Source organism: Tinamus guttatus, unplaced genomic scaffold, assembly GCF_059628265.1.
Source record: "Tinamus guttatus ecotype Peru unplaced genomic scaffold, ASM5962826v1 Tinamus_guttatus_pri_ptg000028l, whole genome shotgun sequence".
Lineage (NCBI taxonomy): Eukaryota > Metazoa > Chordata > Aves > Tinamiformes > Tinamidae > Tinamus > Tinamus guttatus.
The window spans coordinates 1,104,255-1,127,187 of record NW_028288562.1 but is presented as its reverse complement, the minus strand read 5'-3'; the positions used below and the strand labels follow the sequence as shown (position 1 = coordinate 1,127,187).

Below are 22,933 nucleotides of genomic sequence, written 5' to 3'. Positions count from 1 at the left end.
GCATTGACAGTGAAAGAGTTTTAAAATCGAGTTAATTCATTTGTTTACACCATCAGCATCCTTACCCCAGCGCACAAATCAAAACCAGTAGCGACTTCGAGCTGTGTTGAATCCCAGAGGAACAGAAGACAAGGACTGGGTCAAGGCCTCCAACTCACAGCGTTACAACACTCAAAAATGTGGGCTCCTCTTGCTCGGGGCAGAGGGGCCACGCGTGGCGTTTAACAGTGACCAGCACCAACAGCGAGTGCACCGCATGGAGGGCCACGTCCCAAGGAGAACCATTTCACTAGCTGCAAATCCTAAGAGCAGTAAAAGACCCCATACCGACAAGCTTCATTTTTAATCAGAGACATCAGAAGCGGGGTCGGTGCTTGCTGACTATAATGAGAGGCTAAAGTGGAAATTCTAAGCCAAAGACATAAAAAAATAAAAATGTAAAAGCAGCACGATAGGAACTAACCTCTTCCTGGAAATTCTCACAGTGCCAGTAACAAATGGGGGGAAATGAAAGCTGTAGTTACTAACCCGCTCTTGGAAAATTTCAATATTACTAGCAGTAGGATTTAGGGTGTTCGCCTATTTTGAATTTACATTCATTACATTGTCGCTTTTGTGATGACAGAACAATATTTTGTCATTTTCCGGCATTCTCTATAGAAGGCACTATACCCACCACAGGGTGGCATTAAATGTGCCCAGCAGTGCGTGGGGATCATGGACAACCGTGTCCCACCAGGACCTGCCACATCCTCCATCCGCCTCAAGAGGTCCATGGGACCAAATTTCAAACAGGAACCCTCTGCAAAATGAAAATTCACATTTTTTTTCTGTTCATTTGTTATTAACAGGGTCAAAGTGGGGTGGATCACTACCTTCTGCCTTGGAGGTTTGGCTCATCTGATTGAATGCACTTGTTCTTCCATTAAAAATTTTGTTTTGGTTCATTTTGTTTCTTTATAAACACGTGGGTCTGCTTACCTATATCTCATAGTTCAATTAGACGAGGTCTTTCCAATAAAGGAAGGATTCTTATTACACTGTTTTTATTACACACTTGTCTCAAGCCACTTAAGCCAGACTCCAGAGAGGCTTGTTCCATCTATGGCTAGTCTCATCAGTCAGTCTCATTGGCTCAGACAGATCATGCTGCCCATGACAGAGTTATTTGCAGCTTCCAAATAATAAGATGAAACACATCTATTTTTTAGTTCTACATAAAACTGTTAAGCAGAAAGATCATGTTTTATCCATTAAAGTTTATGTATTCATGAATCCACTTAATATTAAAGCCATTTTCAAAAAAGATTACGTCAAATTAAGATGAACCTTATAACGTATCCAGAGACACTCAGACTAATACATCCTAAGTTTAGACGGGCTCTGAATAGTCCACAATTTAAGAATTCATGTTCCCCTTTCAGTCTGTCAGAAGCCAACTTCTGGCATCTTCCTTAGCCTTCCCTATCCAAACTTTTCATAGTGGTTGCTTCAGAAAAAAAAAAAAAAAAAAGAAAAAGAAAAATACAAGATAGATGATGCTGTGAGAAAGTTGCCTTTTTTTGGTAATAAAATATAGATTAACAGATAAACTAGATTTATAAGCCCAGCATTAGGCTGAAGTTTTTTTGTCCTGGGGCCATTCAGTCTTACTCAACGACATTTCAGCTCTCCTAAAATTTCTCACAAAATATCTTCCGTTTTCAGCAGGATCAGGACTCACCTGCTGAGCTCAAGTCCCTCACCTCCCAACACCTACTGGCAATCGGTTCCCTATAGCATCTACCTAACTATCTCAATAGGAGAGCAGGGCAAATTCTGACTATATCTGCACGAACAGCAGGGCTCTGTATTACCCCCACCATGGACAACCTTCCAGCATTTCCCAGCTATTGCACTTTGTGTTTTCCAGCACAGAGCAAGATCGCACAGACAGAGCCTGTTTTACGGAGAAGAAACAAACCCAATACCATGTATGTCCTTCCTCTTGTTTCAAAACTTGAAGAGGTGATTCAGCCCCAAGTTTCCTTCGACCACCACCCATGTACACACCTGGATGCAGCTGCAAGATGCTCCTGATCAGCAGTTATTAGGTGTAGGTTTACGAGTTCATCAAAAACTCTCAAACAAGACCCCGTTAAAGCCCCAGGAGCGCAAGTGAGATGCAATTACCCACCAGTACAGCAGCCATCGCTCGGACAGGCCCCAGAGCGCTCCACGATGCCCTTGGTGCAGTTCTGAGTTCTCTTTGCCTAGAGAGCCCCTCTGTCTTCACCGGGAAGGGGCGAAAGCATCAACCGAGGGTTACTGCACCCACAAAACTCTGTTCAGTTCAGCTAAATTCTGAACTAAAAGTAGTTGGTACCTGGGGGAGTATTAGGGCACCATATCACATAAGTTTATTCTGTCCTTGCTCTTCCTTAGGTTTTGGAGATAAGATTCTGAGAGAACCTTTGGTCTGACCCAAAACGTCTGCTTCTCTGCTCCCAAATATATTTCACTGGCTTAACTGCAGTGATTCATACTGGCAATAAAAGCAGAGCCCTATTAGTTCTCTACCAACTGTTGTGGAGCTCAGACTATCTTTATTTACTGAGAAGGTAAATATTTGAAACTGCTGGCTGCCTTCCTAATGTTCACAACAAAAACAACGGCAATAAATAAAGGATTTTGTGCTGCCGCGGTGGCGGTTCCTCTGCGTCGCGGAGCGCCCACGCTCCTCTCCGCGCAGCTCCCATGCTTCATTCTCACCCAAATAAATCCCTGTCCTGCAAACAGGCCCAGCGTGGCTGATAGAGCCAGTGACTTCAAAGAACAAGACTTCTGCCATTCAGGATTTTTCATTCATAGGCAGTTTGGGTTAATTTTTACAGCCCTATCACATTCCTATCTCCATTACTAAGAATCCAAGCCATATGTTAGCAGGCCAGTTGCAAAAGAGATTTGATGAAATCATGGAAAGACTGAAAAAGGAACCTCGCTCCCTACTCAACCCCCGCTCAGACTGAATATTCACCCTGGAAAACTGAGGAACACTGTGACATGATTCGCATAAATCCCGCAGCAGAGGATACGGCCCCTAGATTACTCAGTGCCACCACACAGACATAAAAGATCATCCTTACCACTTTGCAACTTTGGGAATGTGCTCGTGTCTAATTGCAGCAGTTTTCCTGACGCCCTATTAAAATAAATCAAACGTCTCCTTCGCGAGGAAGGTGTTCCACCTAGTCAAACATGGTGCTGCCGAACTGCCGAGCGGGAACATGGCTGAGGCAGAAAATAATCTTCTCCTCCTAAAGAATTCAGCTGCACACCAAGGGAGACTTTGCAGAGAGCGGAAAAAATGCTGTCAGGGAGAGGAGTGATGAGCAAGGACAAACCATCTGTCACTGGCAGTAACTCCAGAACTTGAGGATCTGGGGAAGAGCCCGACAATTTATCACAACCATTTCTATTGTTCGCTCACGAACCTTCAAGCAGGCCGGGGAATCCAAAGCAAATAAAGCAGCGGCGCTGCCAGCACACAGGTTTTTCTCACGTGTAATACTAAGCAAGAAAGCAAAACAGCTTCCCCACAGAAGCACTAGGTATTTTAGCAGGAAACTATAACATTCTCTACATCTGTTCCTCCATATAGACTCAGACAACAGGTTGGTCTTGGCCAAAACTACTCAGTACAGACCAGGATAAAAGAAACATGAAAACAAATAAAAATGGTTGCACATCCTCAAAATTAATCTCCTGAGCATGTAGGATGAGCCTTGCAAATGCCTCACAAACCTATAATGCTGCACACAAGGAGAGCATCACACTGACCCTGGCCGTGCCAGGGCCTCCTGTTCGCAGAGGAAGGAAAGTTTCTGTCTTCACTGCTGCCCTTCCTGGTAACTTGCAGTTCCCGCAGGAGCCACAGTAGAGATCGTGACTCTCTTTCTGCTGGACCACCACCAAGAAAAGCACATTTTCCATTTGATTTTTCACACAAAAGCTGACAGATGGCATTGCATAATCCCTAGTTTTGGAACTGGCTCATTTTGAAATCATTTAGGAAATGATTTTCTTGCTTAGTTTTTCAAAGCGCTGAGCTGGGACCCAAACTCCCTACTAACCTCCTCCAAACATCCTCTATTTACAAGACGTCCCGTTCACGCTGCCTTGCAACCTGCACCCTTTCAGCTGGAAGACTGCTCTCCTCGAAAACCACAGGACCTCTTGATGCCTTGGTGTCTTTTCATAAACTTTACGGTCCCTATTGCTATTTTACAGGTGAATATTGTGCACACCCACACTCCCATCCAAGACATCCTGATTTACTGACCATCAAGATGCAGAAAAAGCAGGCAGGCAGGCAGCTAGCAGGGACTGAAACCAAAATAAACACACAAAGGTAATTTCCTAGATTGTCCTTGAATTTAAGGGATGTGATTTGACCCATTTGGGTGCTTGGAGCAGCCTCCTGTTCCGTATGTGGCTGTTTGGGTAAGGGTATAAAACATAAAATCTACAAACTTAAAATTATTAAAAAGTTACTGTGCAAGTAATGCTGGAAGTTAGATAAGCTGAGGACTGACTTACCTGAAAATCAGAAAAGTAAATGTGCAGACTTGTGTCGGGTCAAGTCCAACACTGCAGGCCTTGACTTGGAAACCAGCTTGAAGTTTCCATGCACAAGTTCTTTGTCCCTTTACATATAAGCTCCTTATTTATTTATTCTTGATTTCTAGCTGCTAGTTCATTAGAACCACTACTATTTTATCAGGCTGTCTGCACCAAGACTTCCTGCTGGTGCCACAGCAAGCCCTTTTCTTTGCCTCTGCTCCTAGTCTTTGAGCTTCTCAGTAGGGAAATCAGCTGCTGATTTATAAATCTCATTCTTGCACACCAGAAACTAAAGCTCATAAAAATTCTTTCTTCACTGAAGGCAATATTTTTGAATCTAATTTTAATCTCTATCCATTTCCACAACTTGAGGGGGAAAAAAAGAGACCAACAATAAGAATACTTATTATTTTTATTCTTATGGAGCACAATCCCTTTCTGGGATTCCTTTTCTGCATGCAAGTTTGCTGCGCACAAAAGCGAATCTTTTAGGTGAAAATTGATAGAGAACTCACTGGGCCACTAATCATCTAGTTACCAATCATTAAAGAGCAGGTTTCTAAAGCACTTGTGGGGAGAGTGTTTTATTCTCCTGCTAAAGACAGCTGAGATAGCTGATGTGGCTTTGTTGTCTTGTGAGCGCACCGATTTCTTTGAAAAAGAAAGAAATAGTTCAACTACTACATCAGTTTTCCCCCTTTGCAGATTTATTTCAAAAGATGATACTTTTAAACTATGAGAAATTGGGTTATAGCACTAAATAATTAGTTGTGTATTGACTTGGCTTGCCACCCTAATTATATTTGAAACAAGTCAAGCTCCAGGGAAGATTTCATCTCCCTTGTACTAAAATTTTAAGAGATGGGGGCAGTTCAAACAATAAACCTGTCCAATGCCAAAAGTATATAGGAAAACGAGTCAACAGCTAAATGTTCATAAAGGTAACTAAGCCTAGCATTAATATTTCAGAGAATATGACCATAGGTTTGTACTGAGAACACAAAATAAAAGCTCATTCTGTCTGGCATAAAGAGCGATTAAAATTCTCAGAAATTATGCTACCTACACCTGAAGGTAGAAAACTAGTATTACAATTAACAATAGCATCTCACACCGGGAAGTTCCTATTTCACCATAACAAAGTGACCCAAAACATCACAAGTAGAGATTCAGGATTGTTGCTATATGATACACAGTCCTATACAGAGTCAGTTTTATTTCATAGTGATAGCGGTTACATCATTAAATACTAGATTCTTACTTGAAGATAACAAGATCGTGTTCCTCATCTGTATTCCAAACTAGGGATTTTTATTTTTTATTTTTTTAAGCCAAAACCCATCTGTGCAAATCTGGGAGCTAAGCAGAAAGCCCGAGTATCCGGGTTGAACACAGGCTTTAAATCAAACTGGTTGTCATCACCTTCCAAGGCGAAGAATCAGTCATAAAAACTCTATATCCACGCGGCAGTCTCGAAACACCCTCCCCTTGCTTGGGTTGGGAGCTGCTTCTCCCAAACCCCTCGTTTGCTTTAAACTCCTCTCCACACCTGATCCCACTCCGGAGCTCCGTGCGCCCTGAACCAGCTCTGGATGGAGGGTTGCTGACAAACCCTCCAGCAAACAAGGTCAGGTAATTGCCTCACTGCTTGCACTGTTGGCACAGCCACCTTCACTAAGGCCAGAAGTTCTCCCTGGTGGGAAAATTTAGCAATTAATGACGCTTTTTGCAGAGTGAAATTTATTGTATTTGCGCACTTTTCTATTTTCTATGTTTTTGCGAAGTTGTTTTTCCATTTTATGATTGGATTTGCACAGAATCAACACTCCTCTTTTTAACTCTTTGCCGAGTTTGCAGGCAGCAAGAGTTTTATGCTCAACTGTATCAATATGGAGAAGCCTTTCAAGATGTTTATCTAGGAAGATAAAACTAAACAAACGGCCATCAGTTCTGAGGCAAAAAAGCAGTTTCTGTTTGATAGCAAATCATTCTCTAGGTAGCTAGGCTGCTAGTGCAGTGGGCTTTGGAGTACACAGGAGAGGACATAGCTTCAGAGCATGCTTATTTCATATAAATATACAAATTCATTACTTGCTATCTGCTTAAAGCTGTTTCCTGCGCAGAAGGACACGTTACATATCAAGTTGCTGATCACAATTATCCAAAATTACCACTGTAGTTAGACTGTGAATAATTAAAAGTGCAGAAAAGTACACTCATAAAACACAGGATTCCTTCCCATAATAATGTAGGTTTTGAGGAAGAACCTAGGATTCCTTCCCATGGTAATATGGGCTGACCACCCTCAGGACAAGGGAATTTATTCCAACTCCATTGCTTTAAAACAGTTTAATGAGAGGAAATGTAGATAATTAGGATGAAAAGTACCTCAGAAGGAGCATGAAAAATGTAGGTTTTGAGGAAGAACTTGAAGGAGGAAAGTGAAGAAGAGAAGTACAAAAAGTACAAAAAAGAGGGCCACTGGTTCAGAACACCTTTTCATAATGGGAACTATTTCATATTTCTACTTTTTTTTTTTTTTTTTTTTAAAGACTGCCCTAAAGACTGAAAAAACAGTTGCCCTAGACAGCAGCTACTTTCCATAAAAGGCTTCTGTCCCTCTGCTCCAGCAATCAGAAGTAAAAATTAAATACTAACTGCATTTCAAATAGTCTGTTTAGCATCACTCTTCTGTTCGCTGATACTGGGTGTGGGCACTGTTGCTTTTTAAAGGTTTGAAAAGTATTTAAGAGAACTTCTGAATATATAATACATAATACTCCATATGTCTTGAACATACAGACTGCATTCCTATCCACAAGATGCAAGGCTTAGCTCACCTCCTTTTTCCGGGAGCCTTAGGGGAATATTTGGGTCCTGAGGAGCTCAGCATCCATGGATTAGCCAGGCTGTCCTCCCTGGGAGCTGCAGGATGCTGAGTGCTTTTTTTCCAAGCTTGCCCATTGCCCTCACATTTTAAAATGCAAGTTGAGTGCCTTGAAAACCCAGTCCTGACTATGCTGTCAACATGCTGTGTATTTTATTAGCGACAGAGAAGTGTGGCTTAACCTCCTGTTACATCTGCTGCTAAACTCAAGGTCTCCTCTGCTTACGTAGCAGGGGAAACGTTACAGATGGGCAAGGCACACACAGAACACGCGCGTTTCTCCTCGTCTTCCCCACCACCCGCACCCGAGAGCTCTAAGGCATCAAGGTGATGTGACTGAAGCACAAAGCACCTCGTTTTCCCACCATGGGCAGTATTAAGGCGGGAGATGCCACCTCCCTGCAGCCGTCGGCCCCTCTGCTCCTCGGTCGGATCCATCTGCCCTCGCAGCAAGCCGCCTCCAAGCGCTTTGGGCTAAGAGGACTGCAAGAAGCGAGAGCGGCTTCGTGGGGCTCTAACTGGTGCAGGCTCCGAGCCACCGGAGCAAAAATCCTCACGAAAATGCACAGACACCCAGATAAAAACCTGTGCTAAATAAATGGAAAAGATTTTGCCTGCCAAGCCACAATATCAAACGTGAAGCCTATTGGCTGTTTTGCTTTCTGTGCTTGGTTGGCAGAAAGTACAAGAAGAAAAGTAAAAAACTCAGTAAAACAGACCAGTCCTGCTCAAAGTCCGGTCAGCGAAAGCCCTGATCTCTAGAAGAACTCACTACGGCTTAGGAAGGGCACAATCAAAATGCTTGGCTTTTTGAATGATATTCTTGAATATTCCTAAAAAGTATCTTTACTTTTGGAGAATTTCTACTATAATCCTACTCCAAGCAGTACACTATAAAAACTAATGACATCACTTGAATTATTATTAGCATAGTATATTTATAGTAAACAATATCCAATCTAGAAATCAAACACAATTCATACTCCCCTTCTCCTCCATAAAACTGCTGGCTGACTGCAAAACTGTAGGCCTGAAATCCTGATACAACCTTCACATAGTGAAAATTGATTGAAAAGCATTAACAAACCAATCAACCAAAAAAAAAAAAAAAAAAGCAGTTGAAGATAAACTCACAACAACCTGAAGAGTATTACCAAGTAATTTGTATCTGGGTCCAACACACCCAGGCAGCCCCTTGGTTTGTGAGGGACAGACAGACAGACACTGTGGGCTCAGGTGCACGGGTTATAGGGCTGCAGCTGGGACACCTGAACTCAATTCAGACACAGGAGGGATCCAAGCCCCATCCTAGCAAGTACTTTACCAGCAACAGGAACGCACAAACGGCCTACGGGTGCTCTCATCAGAAGCAGCTGGAACTTCTTAGCCCTCCCAGGTAGGTAGAAATTCCAAATAACTTCCATTTTAAGGTATTAAAGGCAAAATGCAAAGTTCTAATAGGAGATACGCAAAAGTTGCAATCAAAAGGCAAACAGAATGTCAACATTCAACAAACACATTGTAATTTGAGCCTTTCCGTGCATTTCTTTAATAATTTACGGGGATTAAATTGCTGAGAATTATTTCTCAAGAATTTTCACCGTGGAGCGGTCGCCCATTTCTTTTGGCTTACTGCACAAAGAGGCTTAAATTAGATCCTTGCTATCATCTTTTAAAAATAAATTGGAAAACTTTGGTGGAGAAAAATGAAGAGAGCAGGGCAACTGTAAGAGGATTTGAACATTCCAGAAAAGGGAAAACAACATCCACATGGTTAAAGAGACCAGGTCTGCATTTTAACAGAGTGTGAAGCAGCTACTGCAGCTGTAACAGAATGAGCTATAAATGAAAAGAGAACTTTTTAACTTTGGCAAAAATAAGCATTAAAGGTCACTTCAGTCTGATCCTGAATTGCCCCTGTGGTTCTTCCACAGAAGAAAAATGCATAATTTTTAATTGCTCTTTGGAATTTGTATTTATAAACACCAGTAACTTCACTCATACTTGTGGTAACAGTCAATGAAATTATTCACTCAAGCAAAGTAACTCATACATATAACGGATTACAGGGCCAAGTCCCCATCCTAAGTTACCAAAGGCATATTATAGAAAGTCATAATATTTTCCAGAATCACATTTCTTCCTCCCGTGGGCCCTGCCAGACATCTTTTTACCTTGAAGCACTGCATTTTTGTAGCGTTTTCAGCTGTGTTTTTTGACTATCTGAAACCACAGCTGAGACACGTAACGCCTACTCCGACTATCACTATTCCAGGCTTCTGGACAGCGATAGCAGTCCCACCAACACAACCACCAGGCAGACATACCTTCAAGTGATACCTGAGCTTTACACAATGATCATCAAGAAGACAGCGGGCTCCTCTCCCCAGACTGATGGATAGGGAAAACAAGCTGCCCAAAAGGCTGTGTTGTCAGCCTGGAAGAAGTACTGGAGAAGAGAGCCTCGCAGTCATCTCAGAGGGCCAGAATTTGATCCCTTGTGGAAGCAGGAGAAATACACCTAATATTAAGAAATAAGTTACAGTGAAGCTTGCTGTTGACCGAGGTAGAGTTTTGCACATGTGAGCACAGTTATGGCCCAATTTTAATTGGGCTTTAGATGTCAAAATGTATCCTTTCCCTAGGGAGGCAGGTTGGCAAAGCCAAGAGAGTTGCATCAAAAGGCTCAGTCAACTGCCTGACCCTTTCTCTCTTCTATGATCAGTCTGAAAACTGGCAAAGGAAACAGGAGCAGCTTCCTACAAATACGGATGAAAGCTCAGTAAGTGAGATGAGAGCTGGAAGTCACCAACAGAAACTAAAGGTTAGATCCTTTTCCTCACTGACATCCTGAATATGCAGGTTAGGAACATTCAGTCATGTCCCACGCTCGCATCAGCGGGTACAAAGTGCAGCTATGTGAAAACGGCACTGTGCCTGTTAAGTAAAAGCAGGTTATTGTCCTCTTACGTAGCCCTACAACACACATCCCCTTCATGCACACCTACCTGTATGCGTGACACACACATCTATTCATTTCATCTAAATGTGAGCCCATCGACTTTTGTGAGGGAACAGTACAGTATCTTAGCCCAAATGCAAACATGCTTTACATGAGTTACAATCCAGGTCTGCAGCTTACTTCCCATTCCAGGCACGTTCCTGGATCCTGGAGCACAGATCAGTTGCGTTTACTTTCCTAGATCAAACATACTTATATCTTTGAGGGGAGATTTTCCTCATAATAATCACTAAAAATTTCTTCTGAAGAAACAGATCCAACCTTTGGTATATGACCCTATATACTCCTTAACAACTCCAAAAGGGAAAAGGTTGTTAAAATTGCACAGTACACGTCGTCTGCTTTGTTCTCCCGGGCAAAGGAGGACGAAGGCAGAGCAGTGCCATATTTCTGTTAAAATATCAATCTCCCCGAATACGTGCTATAATAACCAAAACACGACACTTACTTAGGGCACTGAAATATTTTTCATCACTTCTTAGGTCGTACGGCGCCTATTGACAGCATCCTGGCACACGACTGGGCACTAAGTGACGCTAACGAGCTGTCACCCTTCCAGCAGGACGTTATCAGTGACGTGACCACGGGGCTTTGGCACTGAGCAGGCAGCGACAGGGCAGGTTTGAGCGCTGCCCACAGAGCCTCTGCGCTCCTCCTCCCCGCAGGACGCAGGCTCAGGCTTCGCACCCCTCACGGCACGAGCAGACGGCGACGGCCGCGCGCGGGGCAGCAGCTTCCCCTTGAGAGCAGGGGCCGCGAGGCCGAGGCCTCCCCCTCAGCTCGGGCAGTGCCGAAGCAAAGGGCAGCGAAACCTGCTACGTCTGCGGCACGGACCAGGCCGCAACAGGGAATCGTTTTGTTGCATTTGCTTGAAGACAATTTGCTCCTTGATGGGATTCTGGCCCTTGACTCAGCTGGAAAACACATAACTGCGAGTAAGTGATGATAATGGCGAGGAGAACACACACAGCTGCATTTTCTGAAGCCTGCTCCTTACTTTGGCAAACAGGAAAGCGGGTTTTGCTCACCAGCTCCACGAGCAGAGCAGGACATCCTTCCCCAGCCACACGCACGTGGCCTTCCCGGATTCGGGGCAGTTGGGCTGCTGGGTGCCAGCGAGCGGCGCCCGTCATGCCGCGTTAACGCTCGCTGCGTTAGAGCATATGTTGGTGCTAGTACGTACACACCTACAAAAGCACTAACAACACAGAGTGAAGTGACCAACACTGATGCAATGATAAGAGATTTTTCTGTAGTTCAGGGTGGAGAGCTTCCTTTATAAGCCCCGCATGCTAACTTGCTGAGGTTTTACTATCTCTGCAGCACAAGAGCTGAGGAAACCTGAAGGAAACCATAAGCGAGAGGACAGGAAAGAAAACGAAATAATTCCTCAAACTGCCTTCGGATTGAAAAGTACACCCTAATCCAAGCCTGACAGCACTTACGCAGAAAAGTTATTTGAATACTGTGATTACTGAGTAGCTACACTATCACCAAATACAGACAGCAGAGAATACATCCCAAACAGTATACCTGATTTTAGCCATGGGACCTATAAATAAAGCAGACGACTGATGCCTAGGAGGAAGGAAAGCTCAGCAGAGTTCTGTAATACCTGAAGAGGAGAGCACTGAACCTCAGGTAGTGGAGAACCATTTGCCACTTGGACATACTTGGTTTACTTTTTCTTCTCATATATATGAATACCAATCAGAGAGAAGCAAACGGTCCCCTCAAAACCCCCTGCATAAGAACACAAAAACCTACTAAATTTGATCTAGAACAGTCCTAAGAGCTGTGGTGGAAAAAGGCAAAAGCTCCTCCAGCAACCACAACTAGCAGGAGGTCCTAAAGATCCCAAATGGAAAATGACACCCAAGCTGAACCCCTTTCCATGAGACGCGGAGCTGGGTGCCTGCTTTGGACAGGAGCAGCAAACTCTGCGCGCCAGCCACCAGGTAAACCTGCTGCTTCTGCAGACGTTAGCTGCTAACGCGGCAGCAGAAAATGGAGGTTTGGGCACGAGGGTTCAGACTTTTCCATATATTTGCAGTTATTCAGCCCTTTTCATTCCACCAGATACTGTGCTAAACAAAGTCCTTGGGGTGAGGTTTATTATGTTAATTATGGAACTGGTCTAATCTGTCTGGCTTTCAAATTAGCAATTTATCAGAGCACAAATTAATTCATTAATTATTTTTTTACAGTATATTAGCACATTAACCATAGTGCTTAGCCTCATTTCCTTGCTGCGATTAAGGAAGGATTTTTTTTTTCCTTTTTACTTAGAGAAAGCATGAAATTTCACCAACTCAGCTATGAATAACTTGCCATAGCATTTTGTACTCAAAATTTTTCTGAGCATATACCCTAGTGATGAAATGATTAACTTATTGGTAACAGTTTCTGGGTTTACTTCTTTGCTGTTTGATGCTTTTGTTACCTGCAAAGTTCGTATCATTCACTATTTTGCTTTAAAACAGAAATAAGCAACGACAAACAATATGCCTTCCTGTTACAAACCAGCAGCTGGATTAAATCAGTTTAAGAGTGAACTCAATTAAATGAAAATTCTTCCACAAAGTTTTGAAAAGAAAGACTTTCCCTTAAACAGGGGTTGATCACTGCACGAACCTAAATCATCCCCAGTAAATGCAAAAATACTGATGCTAAATACGGTTGCCAATACAAGCACATAAACGTGTTGTCACAGATGGGTTCCTTCTCCTATAGGCAACACATCCCTGTATCCCACAACTATGCTTGGGGATAATATAATACATAATCGTCAGTCATACAGGCGTTTCTGTATTCAGAGCAGTGCTGACTAACTCCTAGATGCTTTGCAGAGTCAGTGCCATTGCAGAGATGCTGGTGCAGGAAACGGGTGAACTGGGATGAGACCGGCATAACTCGGAGCAACCTCAAAGCTCTCCTTGTACCTCGCAGCCTTTGCTCTTTTCTTTTCTGCTTTCCATTAGTTTCACTTGCTGTGTTTTCCCCCACAACTCCAGTCCAGCAGAAAATCCCATTACCAAAATGTCAAGGCAATAACTTTATCCTTCTCCCTCTCCCTCCTTCTCTTCCCTACAAGTATGTACACACTGAAGATGCTCTTACGGCCTTCTTATTTTGGGTGAGGAATAGTTCCCGTTCAAACTAGGAATCCATTTTGTCCCATGGCATGGTGTAATGCTTTCTGGAGAGATTTCAGCCCACGTTAATACGGAGGGGATATTAACAGTTACGTTTGTATTCAGGGGAGAAACAGGGAAACAATATTACGGGGACTACAAGGTTACACAGGGTAGCCATTTACGCATCTTAGCGGCTCTATACCTTACATAAATAATAGCAGGTGTAACTCTGTTACTAAAGATGTGCTAGTTCATAGGCTACAACAGAGTTATGGAAACTGATTTCTTGTTCTGCGGCACAGAGATTTCTCAGAACCTGACAAAACTCTGGAACAAGCCACGCTGTCCTAACAGCAAAATGCAGTGCCACAAGACAGAAAACTATTTATAAGGTTTGCGGACACGGAACATTAAGCAGCCGTAATTCATCACGGCATGGGTAAAACGAGGTCGCCTGGGATTTCAGCTGACACATTAGAAACACGCAGCGGCTTGCGCCTCCTCTCTTTATTTGTCCTGCTTTTCCCTCTGCTCGTGGCAGGACATGTCTGATGGTGAGAGGGAGAGTGGCTACCTCCACACTTGCATCCCCTTGACTACGATGGGTTCCAGAAAAGAAGGGTCAGGGTGAAACCCATTGCTCAAAAAGTTTCATTTTTTTCATTTCCTGCCAGACTTGTAAGGCAAAGCTTGAGACACTGCCCAGCGCATGGCTCCCTGCTTGCAAAAGCTGTGAACTCCAAGAGCTGACCCCACATATCGGCACAAAAAACACTGCTCCTGCAAGCAGCAGCAGCACTGCAACTCAGGAAAAGAGCAGGATGCACAAGTTACCTACCTTGCTTCCCAGCACACCCTTTCTTTGGCTCTGCCTGCAAAAGAGGAATTCTTGCTGTTCCTAAAAAGAGGAAACCCTATTTTGTGGCACTGCATTTTCCTGGGGAGCTGCAGGTCTGGTCTCTCCGTGCCTGATTCTGCGACCTGGTCCTCCTTTGGGAGAGAGCAAGGAGGGGAAAAAGCAGAAAGACAAGAAAAACAGAAGGAAAAGCCTTCCTATGTGCGCGAGCCTACAGTGCCAGCTCTCAGCACTGCTCCTCTTCTCCAAGCCTCAACGCTGCATCAAATCTGCTGTGCAAAATGACAGTGGAGCAGCCAGGAGGAGCTCCGTGCTGTGCCCAGAGCTAATCAGAGCAGACACACGTGTCGCTGCGGCGCGAGGACTCTTTCGAGTCCCTTGTTTTATGCATTGCCTGGATTTCGCGGTGCAAAGGCTGTCACCGCAGGGACCGTGTTGTCCTTTGCATCTCTTACAGCTACTGAAGTCAGCAGGAAGTTAAGTACAGGACAAGGACAAGGTCAGGATGCTTCACAACTACCGGAAAACACCTCACCAATATCATCACCTCTTCTGCTCAAGAGACCTGAGCTTGTTTTCTATTTTTCTTTTCTATTAATGTCTTTAGAGATGGTATGTATTTTGGAGCCTGCTCTCCCTCAGTTGTTACGTCTGTCCAAGACTGCTGATGCAATCCATATTAAAGCTAAAAGGCTTTAAGACACTAGAAAAACAAATGAAACTGCAAACGAGGGATAAAAATAGGCCACATCATTTCAAGGGACTGCAAAAATTTGTCTCTCATGTACCTTTATGAAAATCCACCTTGGTTCCCATCCTCACTCCCATCCGTTCATACACTGTTTGAATTATAAATGCCAGCACACAAGTAAATGACTATCCAGAGACATAAGAAGGAAAACTCTGTAGCAACAGTGATTTCTTCTACTTCTTCAGACTCTGTAATTAGCAAACATTTCCTTCTGGGCACCCACAGACTGCATCAGGGATAGTGTCTAAGAGAATTTACAACAAGCAGGAGCAGAGTTGTTGTAAGACAAGCTAATATGGTGCTGGGAAGTCTGGATGGGAACCATCTCCCATGTCTGCCATCTGAATTTGCAATGCAATCATCTTTAGGACTAGGCCTTCCACTATTAGAAGCCATAAGCTTTTATAGTATTCCCTATAAAATAAGGGTAAACAAGTTTCTGGAGAGTTTAGATCCAGTACACCTCCTTCCCACATTCACTGGTTGTTTACACATTTTTATTTGTTTATTTATTTTTAAGGACAGGACTTTTTAGAAGACATGTGGCCCAGCAAATTTAAAGCAATCGTGAAAATTAGCTCCCACATCCCCGAAAACTTATTGCTTAAGCTTGCTAATTCCTAGGGACTGCAATAAGAACAAGCTGGGAAGCACTTTTCTAAAGTGCTTAGGAAGTTGACTGGAAGGAACTCCAGGGTTTCAGGAGACCTGTATCAGCCTCTATAAACTGCCTCCTTCCTTCTGATATGGAGCATTAACAGCCAAAGCATTGCTGGTGAAGCTATAAATGATAAAAGCAGAGAGACAGGGAAAATAGAGGCACTCTTTTATAAAAAGTATTATTAAGTAAATTATAAGAAACGTTTGGAACGCATCAGATTTTCCTATGGGCACTGGTGCTGACCAAGTTGCAGGAGTCAAAATTAAACTTTCTTTCACTCTATGGTAACTTTACATAGATGAGTGGAATGAAATAGCTCTAGTTTGAACAAAAATGAGGTCCTGCAAAATGAAACTTGGTGCATTTGTCTCTACCTGAAAGCCAGCTAATACAGGATTTAGTGCTTTTAGAAAGCACAACAAACCTTCCCTAAAGTCACACCGAAACACAGGCAAAACCCAAGGTAGCTTTCCCATCTTTGGTTTCATCAGTTTTCAGAGAGAACAGAATAAAACATCTGAACCTCAGTGGAAAAGTGGATTATTGAGAAATCATTCTGGAATAGCTTTTCTGGAACAGTTGCACAGATAGTAACATCCTTACTCTTCTCTTTCATACATACTGAGTCAGACCAATGGAATATGGAAGTACATTTGAGTCCTGAGTGTCCTAAGACATAAGTGAGAGCAGACAAAAACAGTGTTTACATCTTAAAAGTCTTTCCCCATTTCAAATACCGTATCACTTCCAAGTGGAGGAAGGAAAAAAAGATTGGAGAAGGAAAGAAAGGGGTGTTGTTTCTGCAGGTTCTTGGCAGACACAGGCAAATTCCTTTGCTAATCAGAAACTGGGAACGCTGAAGAGCTCACTTCACTTGACAAGAGATGGCCTCAGTCACCACTTTAGCAGCCTGATGTCCGAGGTCAGAGGGAGAGATAGCGAACGGGGTCAGGAAGCTCAGCAAAGAGAAGACGTTTAGGAGAGGAGAAACTGCTAGATCTAAGATAGCAGAACTCTGAACATCAGGACCGGCTCAGAATGAAACTTCTTTCATGAAAAAACAGAAATCAGAAAAAAAAAATCTTTTCAAATTGCACTGTAATGGAAGCAACTCTCTGTGGGATGAAGGAGAGAGAAGAAGGTAGGGGGAAAAAAGAGAGACAGAAGCACAAAAATACATTTTAGAGTAGGGATTAAAGTAGGACAAAATTTCACCACTCTTTCAGGTATCATACCATGTTATAGCTCACAGACAACTGACTACCTCTGGGGTAGAGATCTCTTCCTTTTTCATTTACTTTTCCAGAGTTATATCCTGAGGTTTTTCTCAATACCGTTCTTTCCATTCTGCTCATTATATGGAATTACAACAGGGCAATCATAAAATAAACCATGTATTACTAAGATGGTAGTTTGAGGATGCTGATAAAGTCACACTGCTCATTTTCTAAAAGTAAAAATCATTTGCATCAGTATTTAAGGGACAGTGGGGGGGAATCACATTCTCTAATGAGCTTGTAAATATTTTGCATACAAACTATTTCAAATGGTTTCACGCAGTGACTCATTCTTCAGTCTAGGTACTTTTCATTACTTTAATTCCACTGGTCTAATATTTCAAAGTGATTCATTCCAGCTCGCTCATGAGGAGTTTGTTTTACATTTTAATCTCTTCAGATACGTCCTCGTTAAGTTTTGCCACTTTCTGGGCAATAATTTCAGCCCCTGCTTAGTTGGGTTGCTGTGAGGGAAACGAGGAGGAGATCTCAGAGAAAGATGCATGGATTTTGACACTACTCTCCCAAGAATGGCACCACCAAATACTTTTCAAACAATATTCAGAAACACTGGGCCCTTCTGAGCTGTGCCTTCCCGAAACAAGGAAACCTCATAAAAACCAGTTACCTGATTCCTAGTGCCCTTGGCATTATATCTGAATAATATAACTATGCTCAACTGGCCTACAATTCAAAAAGAAAATTATAGGAATCTCATATTCTAATCTGAGTAAAAATCCAAATATCCAAATCTATACTAATGATTATTTTTCCCCCTAATGTGTGCTACAACGTTGCTGATGCAAATCTTTTCAAATACCTAAGGACTGGATCAATTCAAATAGCATAATTCTCAACTTTCTGAATGCTCATTTGCATCTACTTTATCTTTACATCTTTCTCTAAAATGATTCGGGTAGAATAGGAAACAATAAAAGGTAGAATCAGTCTCCTCAGGGTACCTGATTGCTGGTTCTGTTCTTCTCTCTCCACCCATAATACACTGAGCTTAAATTGTAAATCATAATAAGGCAAGATGAAAACCTTTCCCAGGGCCGAACATGCTACTTCTCTGCATTTTTTGCAGCTTTATTTTAGTATAAATGCAGTGTTCCTATAATTGCACTACATGGTTGACTGGAATTCTGTGGAGGGCACGCCAGTGATCTAAACTCGCTTGTTTCTTGTCTCCACCTACTCCTGAATTCATCTGCTACATATGCAAGGGGAAAAAAAAAAAAAGAAAAAAAGGCAATATACATCCATCAGTACTCCATGCAAAGTCATTGCTTTGGTTGACAGTATTTCTACATGATTGTGAACACAGGAAGAGGTTTCAGAAAGATGATTTCTTGGGCAAGATATAATCTATACCTTAAAATTTATCAGAAAAAAAAAAGAATTTGATCAATAACAACACTGTGCTCTGTATGCTAGTTTACAAGTTAGAAGGGCTTCAGGCTAAAAAAAGATTCTTAAAAAAGGAAGAGCAGGGCCTTCACCTGGACCTGCTGCTATTGCGGCTCAGCAATTCCTAAACGTATGAAGAAAGTCTCAATTTAAATTGCTGGAAAGGCAGCGCTGTCTCCTCTAATACCAAGATGCCAAGATTTAGACTCTCATATATATATATACACACATATATACACACACACAGCCTTAAAACCAGATAAACAAAATGGCACATATCATGGGTCTATTTCCCACTGTTTCTGAGAGGGTCCCTTCAGTTGTGCCCAAGAGCAGCAGCTCTAAATCCTTACTGAACAAACCCAGGAACAGGACAGAGATGCTGAAGAGGGTCCAAGAAGCCCCTGTGTCCTCCGTTGTGATGACACCAACACGGTGTGTTGAGACGTGAGAGATGACGCGGCTCAACAGGAAGGGAGGGCACGGAAAGAGATCAAGGCTTTTCATGGAAGCACTGGAATTCATTCCTTGTTTCAGCGTCTGGAGTCACCGAGAGCATCAATGTATTATAGACCTAGCAAAACATTTTTCCTTTCTAAAGGATCCTACTCTCAGTCGCTGAGTAAATGTTTCAAATGCTTTTTACACTTCAGAAAATAACAGTTTTCAGACACCAAGCTAATGAGTTTGCTGCTGCTGGGAGTTTGTTGACTTAAGCTTGTTAAAGCAGCTATTCAGTAACTTTCCAAATAACAAATGATTGCACTAAGTCTGTTTAGCGAAAAGAAACATTTATTGGTGCAGCTGGACTGCACACATAGTCATGACTATAAAGTTTAAATGTTTTTTCTGCCAACTGTCCTGAACGCCGCTTAGGAATTTCAAGTGATCAAGAAATCACATCGCTAAATTGGCTCCTTCCAGCCTGGCACACTTTAAAAACCACAGAAAAGAGGAAAAAAAAGTGTCAGATAAAATGTTATGAGAAAAATTATACTGCATGTATTTGCATTACCAAATCACACACAGTAAAACCTAGAAGGATTCTTTGCTACAATACAAAGCAACATGGAGAATAACATGGCTTAGGTTTTGCATTGATTTTGGACTAGTTTCTCATCTTCTACATGGGAAGAAAAAAATGGAGTGAGACCTCCAAGTCATCTATGCCAGTGTACCTAACTCAGTGCAAGACAGCCGAGAGTCTGGCCTTAAATGGATGGGAATCAGTCCCATTTGAAATGACTCGCAAAAGTCATTTAAGTTCAATCTACCTTGCACGCCTTCAATTATCCTTGCAGAAAGAAACACACTCCTCTGTTTCACAGCCCTTGACGACTTTGTTACAGGGTCATTTTACCTGGGCTAAACTAAGTCAATAGTGAATAAAATCCCTAGGAAAAGAAGCCTTTCCCCAAGAACTTAAATTCCACAAAGCAGAGGTGTCACAGTCCCACCAAGAAGCCAGGGGACATGCTCCCCTTTACAGAACAAGAGGGTAGCAGGCAGGGAGTTTAGATGAACACCTCCTACGATTCATGCATTTCCGAGGCTTCTCTCCTCTTTTTATTTAACAAGAGAAAATAAAAAAAATCTTCTATTCTGACAGAAGTTTTGAGTTTTCACTGGAAATAAACTTGAACTTGTGGTTTTACATAACCCTGAAGGCCAAGGCTGGTAATGGAAACATCAGCGGCCCCTGAACTGCAGCAATGCTGTAATGCTTCTCTGATGACTTCATCTTGCCTAATGCAAGGTATTGCCAGTCAACAGAGGGTAAAATTTCATTTTGTTATTTATGCAATAGGATAAAAAAATAAATTAGTTTTTTGCTCAATGGCACAAAATGAAAGTGTTGAATTTTAAAGTCAGCAAGCCTCATGCGGATTTCACTCCGATTCAGATATTATACTGGTGTTTAGAAATATGAGCCTTTCTGTGAAATTTCCATAAAAATCCAATTTACCTACTTTATAATTTTAAAGGCTTAAACTATAGCGCATGGCTTGTGTTCTCTGCAGCCTTGAAACTGATTTGGTGCTTTCCTAAGCTGTGCTGAATAGCTTCCATGACCTTCTTCCTCTCCTCCAAATGTCTCTTTCCAAAATACTAATACTCAGAATAAATAAATAAATAAATGCATTCATGCCCGACAGAGATATGAGGACAGCAGACCTTTCCTCCTCAGACAGGGGGAAACTCCTCCTAGGAATAGCTCTTAAACAGATGTAAAAATAAGAAAAGGCTGCCTAATGAACACACACAAAAAGGCTTTTCTCACTTCTCTCTGCTCTATGTATTTGTCCTGACTGCATTTAAAGCAATGCTCCTACATAGGGGAGTGGTAGGGAAATAATCGTGTGGCTTATTAAACAGTAGAGAATATATTGAATGAAATTGTGCCACAGTTCGTTAAGTATGAAAACTTATAATTGCTTGGATTTCCAAGCTCTCTTCCCTATTACAACACATTTTTTCCTAACACTGTAACTGTTTCCGTAAATATGGACAAATATGCGTAATTAGAAGCAAGACTTGCAAAATACTCTTCTTCTGAAGAATACCACTGAAATTTCCATTGCAAATACATTGGCCGTTCCCAAAAGAGAAGTTTAAAAGCCTTGGGATGGCGTTTTAGCTATCCCTAAAATAATCTCAGCTCCGCTTAACGTGCTCATTACCCGCAGTACCCAAAGCCCAGCGTACGCTACTCTACTTCCATGCAGCGTTTTGACTCCCTCCAAGTTTTTTGCCCCTGCCCAGCACCCTGTGCACTCACACGAGGTGTTTCCAGCCGCGCTCGGGCCTGCAGAGCCGTCAGCCCAGGCTCCATGTCGGTGCAGCCTCCCCGTCAGCAGCAGGCACTGAGCCACGCTGGGCACCGCAGTGCCCGAGCTCTGCTCCCTTCCTCTGCACTCCGTGGGCAACGGGGACTCGCCTCCACCCACGGGCTTGAACAGGCTCCCTCTTCATACACCATTAATCATTTAATAGCTAACTGCACAAAACATTAGTTTTCTGATACTGTGAATGTCCAGTCCAACAACGTAGATAGTTGAACTCGCCTGTTATTGCACAAGGAGCTTGTTTCGTCTCCTCGGTCTGCGCCACCTCCACTTGTGCAGCAGTATAAACATGCACACTTATTCTTACGACTTGAGTTTTAACCTGACAGATTTCACATCTACGTTACACAAATTGTGAATAGCCGTTTTGCTACAATACAGCAAACAGAACATAGCAGAGGTACCTAAGAAGTACCCAAAGCAGCTATAATATTTTACAGGTGTCAAAATACTATCTCATAAAGCCTACTTTTTAAAAAGGGTGCAGTCAAAGCAACACCTAAATCCACATTTGAATACCATCCATCTCCTGGAATTCAAAGAGGTCTATAGTTACAAATCTCAGCATCTGACAGTAAAAAACACCGGGCATTTTAAATGTTTAACTTCCCTACATACCAATTACTGATTTTCAGACACTGATATAGATTCAGTTTTCAGTTTCTGAAATCAGACAATCTAGCCCAAGTTATTTGAGGAATTTCACAGATTCCTGGCAAGAGGAATCTGCCCTGGGTATCTAAACCCTGATCAAAACCCCACTAACTGTTCCGCCTTGCTGAGCGGCAGGTACCTCCAAGGAGTCATGTGGAGCCCTCGCATTTGAAGCTTCACTGCTCTCTTAGGCAAATGCAGGAGGATATCTTGTCTCTTTTGGTTCTGAAATTACAAGCGTGACATATCTCGATTTTCTTACTGCCATGTGAAGGCTTTAAGAATTAATCACGTCTGACATTTTTAATGGGCCTTTGCTTACAGCCCTAAATCTTTTCTAAACTAATTTCAAATAACGTGCATAAGATAACATGAATAAGACATGTGACAGAGGTCCTGATCATTTCAGACTATGAGTGACAGATTTTTGTAGGAACTGTGAGTGTTAAGTGGCAGGCTACCACTCAGTTTTAGTGCTATTTCAATGCCCAGTTTTCCTAGGTTCTTTTCTGTGATACCAGTTTTGGGTTTGAGTGCCTATATTTTATGTTTACAGTTTGAAACAGTCAGGATATTCATGACTTTCTGCTACAGGAACAATTTGACACTGTTCGAAATGACAGACTTCACCTTAGAGAGATGCACCTCAGCATACTGCTAGTGTCATATCTGAAGTCTAGGAAATTTTCGGTGGTGTTGCTATCTAACTGCATGAAGGACAAAATCACGATCTTTAAATTACAATAAAAAAGGTAGACTACTAATGTATATTCTTCAAAATGCATACTATTTGACATTTGCTGACTACATGCATTGTGTTTATATGTCAA

The 22,933-nt window shown here is 42.4% G+C and overlaps 1 protein-coding gene across 1 annotated transcript in view; it reads right to left on the bottom strand.

Annotated features, from left to right (window-relative positions):
* GRID2 (glutamate ionotropic receptor delta type subunit 2) overlaps positions 1-22,933 on the bottom strand; it is a 561,587-nt gene that overhangs the window by 178,442 nt on the left and 360,212 nt on the right. The window lies entirely within an intron of this gene.